At 46.9% G+C, this 4,647-nt stretch overlaps 1 long non-coding RNA gene across 1 annotated transcript; it reads left to right on the forward strand.

Annotated features, from left to right (window-relative positions):
• The first annotated feature begins 1,698 nt into the window (after positions 1-1,698).
• LOC102963601 lies at positions 1,699-3,948 on the forward strand. The gene is made up of 3 exons (XR_001509549.2): positions 1,699-2,002; positions 2,959-3,381; positions 3,658-3,948. It is a non-coding gene; the product is annotated as an uncharacterized LOC102963601 (long non-coding RNA).
• Positions 3,949-4,647: the final 699 nt, after the last annotated feature.

Consider the following 4,647-nt stretch of genomic DNA (forward strand, 5'->3'; position numbering starts at 1 on the left):
GTGACTTCAGCAACAGCCACGACCTGATTGCAACCCTATAAGATCCACAGCACTGACAACTCAGCTGAACTCACCACCCTCCAGAACTGAGAGAGATGATAGTAAAATGCTGTTTTATGCCACTACGTCTTTGAGTGGTTTGTTTGCATGCTGTTATCTGAACATAGAGGAATACAGGAATACATTGTACTGGCGTGTAAAAATTAGGCATGGGAATGCAGACTAGATTATTTCTATGGAGTGTGAGGCAGGAACTGGTGTCGGTCCCCTCAACCTGAACCACAAAATCTAGCATTCCTGGAGAGCTGAAACCCTATGCCCCATGAGTAGCATTTCTTGCAGAAATGCAGAAGCAGGGTGCTTGCCTCAAGCAGGGACTCAACGACAAGACTGAAGACCTGGCCAAACCTGTCTGCGCCAAGATGGACCCCAGCGCTGACCTTTCACTGACTTTCTTCCTCATCATGATACGAAAAATGATGCCCAGAGGTGGAGATTTCACATGCCACAACACGCGTGCATGTTCTGGGCACTGCGCCTGCTCACCAACTTCCTGTATCTCTCCCTGCCCCAAAGGTCTTAGCGGTCACTCCTTTCCCCGCCTCTGCCCCTTTAAAAGCTTTTCCCCCTTTTGTATGGGGAGTTAGCCTGAAGGACCCTTAGCTTTCTGTACCAGCTCCCTTGTGCTAGAGCATAACCCCCTGTGAAAAGCCTTACCAGGAACTCCCGTTTGGCCCCTAAATTTCTGTTGTTTAGTGAGTCCAAGGCCCAAGAGGGTAACAAGCGTAGCTTTGGGGTAACTGCAGGCGGGCTATTTACAGGCAGAGCTAGAAGTGATCTCCTTTGTGTACAAGAGTTCACATTAATTCTCCGGCTTTCTTTTAGATTTTCTCTATGACATACCTACTGAAATTCCACACTTTGATTTTCTTTCATAAATTTGCCCCGCCACAGAATTATTTATAACTCAAAATCAAATAATATACGACACACCTTGTTTATCCATTCAACAGTCAGGGACACTTGGGCTGCCTCCAGAATTTGGCTATTGTAGCTAATGCTGCTGTAAACATCAAGATACACGTATTCCCTTGAATTGGAGTTTGAGAGACAGCACATTCCTCAGTGGGGGAGGGGCAGAGGGCATCCCAAGCATATTCCATGCTCAGCCCCGATCTAACTCAGGGCTCCACGCCACCACCGTGAGATCATGACCTGAGCAGCACTCAAGAGTCGGAGCTTAACCGACTGAGCCACCCGGGCGCCATACCTCGTTCTGCTTTGAACCACATTGTTTTTCTGACAGAGTTGTGTCTAGGAAGAAGCCCCTGGATAGTCTCCTTTGGGAGCTTATCCCTTCCTTAAAACACCATGCTTTCTTGAGTCATCAGACTGTCCTCCCAACTATTAAGACAAAAACCGGCTGAGGAAGCTTGATTGCGAAATAGCAGCTTAAATTCAGGCCCCAATATTGTGCTTAAAATGAAGGTCTCACTTTTTGCCATCTATTTTTATGGGATTTGTAGGCTATTGTACCTGCACAGTCCAGGCCCTTAAAGCTGGCCTGCCTTGATATGGGTCAGAACAACACCACTGACTCCATAAAAAGAGAGGGCCCTCTGACTTTTTCTGTACGTCGTCAAAGGCAACAGGATGTTCACTGGGAGGTGCATGGGGTATAGCTTAGAGACTCTGGACTATCAGAGCAACTCCTTCTTCCTTCCCGTCTCTGACAATGCTCTGTGCTCTACCCAGAAGGGCTGGAGACGGCAATGAAGCTCACTGGGGTTCTACTCATACCTCGTGGGGCTGCATAAAGATCCACTCCTTTAGAGAAAAAAGAACCCGCCTCCGATTCCAGGCCGAGAACCAGAATGTCAGTCCTGAAGCAACCCGTGCCCTGTAGCATCTGGACCATCGGCTCATTGAGGAAGTATCATGTTTGATACATAACTCCCACCCCCCGACATCCCAGGATCAAATATTGAATGGAACTTTAAAGGTAAAGTCAGATTTCAAATAATTATTTGGTGAATTATTTCATAAAAATAAAATGAACATAGAGCTGACTCTCCAGTTTTAATGAAAAGTGGTTAGGTGTAGCTAATAAAAAAAAGGAGAATTAGCACAGCTTTAACCAGTTGTGCTGGAAAGCATGAGCCCATGGGTTCTGGTAATTCTTACCTGGGATCTGGTGCAGAAATCAGAAATGCTTTTCAAATCAAATGTAAAGTTCCAAAAGGAACAAAAATGAAAAATCACCCCTCGCTGTCTGTTTTTGGAAGAGAGAATGTTTTATTAATACTAGATATTGCCTATCAATTCTTTGCACGCATATAAAGTTAAGTCTTTCTCTGTACTTAATGCCTTTAATAACTAGTGCAAATATTACAGTCATTTCTTATATCTCATTGATTTGAAAGCTCATTTTCCATTCAAGTGCAATGCTTTGTTTAAAGAGCAGCTACCTGAATACAGCTGTGAAAAATCTAGAGTTACATACACCTTCATTGACTATTTTTAGATTCACTAAGCAATATTTGCTTTCTCTGTCTTGAATGTATATGTAATATACATATATATGTATAGGGGTGTGTGTGTGTGTGTGTGTGTGTGTATTCCAGAAACACAGTGAATATACTTAATGCTCTACCCAGAAGGGCCCTGTTGTTACAAATATCTTCAATCTGAAAAAAAGGAAAATGGTAATATCTGTTTCCAGACTCTCTGGACCCTGCAAATACCAAAATTACTATAGGTACACTTCTGTTTTGCCTTAGCTACAGTTTATTTATGCTGATCACATTCCCAGAATATTTCACACCCTTCAGCAAGGAGGAGGGACTGTTGATTCAGGTGGCTGGTGAGAAATAATGTTGATAATTATGCAGAAAACAGCAAGTCACTTCCCCTCCATTCCCCCTTCCCCCAAATTTGTTATTCTATTCTTTCTTACAGATGACATAGGTAACTGAACTGCCTCTGGGGAAGCATTGTTCCAATTCGAAGCAGTTTCAAGCAGTCTCCGGGTGAATAATGAGATCAGAGCTATAAGAGCCCACCAGGTTCTCCAGCCTGATTCTGTCCAGGAAACTGAAGAGCAGTTAAGTAAATTTATGTGCCCAAGGTCACTTAGCTAGTTCGCGTTTCCAACCAGAACTCACTTCGGACATCCCGCATCCATGCGGACAGTCCTCACCTTCGGTCTGCTGTTCCTGCTGGGTATGGAAGCCCTGCTCCCCAGGAGATTTAGAACATTCTTCCCAGGATGGCACAGCATCTCCAGACACTCCCGCCCCAGAAAACCATCCGCCTGCTGCAGCAAATGCCTGCCTGTGTCCTCAGGGCTACACTCCCTGGGACAGGGGTGCTCCCCCACAGGTGGGTGTAGCCCTGTGCTTTCCACCCTTCCGGCCTAAACTTCTTCTTGCCATCTGGGCTCCACGCACCATCTTCCAGGGCCCTTCCACGTTCGCACTCACCGTCACCCCGCATGGGGGGCGGTGGGGCTGCATTTCTCCTCTCCCCATCCTCCCTATGCCCACAATGCCTTTTCCCTCCGTGGGCCGGGCAGCAGGGACGCTATAGCCATAGAATGCTAACTGCTAAAACTGCCTGCGTGGATCCCCATCCCCCCCCCCTTTTTTTTAATTTAAGTAACGCTGGAGCTGTTCCTGCCACAGCAGCCCTGACCCAGCTGGCAGAGGCCCATCTGCTCCGAGACCGGCCTCCCTGCCTCCTTCCAGCACCACATGGCGGCTGGACACTGAGGGCCTCGCTACCCTCCCGTGGAAAGACCGAGCACAGCAGAAGACCTTGAACTGACAAGAAATGTTCCATCCCTGTTAACCGAGGGTGACTATCTGCCGGCCGGCAAGCCACCGTGATTTTCATCAGGGCGGCCGGATTTAGGAAATACAAATACAGGACGCCCAGTTGCGTTTGCCTTTCAGGTAAACAAATACTTTTTTTTTTTTTTTTTTTTTTTTTTTTTTTTTTTACTATTCAACTATGTCCCATGCAGTACTGGGGGCCTACTTATACTAAAATATTATTCTGTGGCTGAAATTCAGATTCACCGGGGTGACCTGCAGTTTACCTGGCAACCCCATTTTAACATTCCACCAAAATGAACTGAAATTTTTCCCGTGCAACACAGGGTCTGCAGTTGCAGCCAGGGTGGAGGAAAGCAAGTACGGCTGCGATGCATTTGCCGCAGCAAAGAGGTGATTAGACGTCTGGTATGTTCTGCATTAGGCATTAAGCACATGCCACCCGTGCCTACCAAAGTGCCTCCTTCAAAGCCTGGGCAATGATTTACAAAGCAGTAAAAATGGAAATTCACTCACCCCCAAATCCAGCCGGGGGGGGGGGGGCGGGGAGGGCGGGGAACATCAAGTCCTGCCTGCAGTTACCAAGGAAAAAGAGAAACAAACTGTGACAAAACCGAATCATTGGAAAAGTGTTTCCTTGCACAGAAGCAGAGCGCTGATAACAGGGAGAGTGGATTATGTAACAGCTTGCCATCTCCAAATGGAGAGCCTTCCTGGGATCCTTCCGTGTTGGAGGTGCTGCGGCTTGTGGTCACACACACACCCACACCCACACATACATTCTCCACCTACTCCCCCACCTCCCGGCTTCAAA

Source organism: Panthera tigris, chromosome B1 (assembly GCF_018350195.1).
Source record: "Panthera tigris isolate Pti1 chromosome B1, P.tigris_Pti1_mat1.1, whole genome shotgun sequence".
NCBI classification, from domain to species: Eukaryota; Metazoa; Chordata; class Mammalia; order Carnivora; family Felidae; genus Panthera; species Panthera tigris.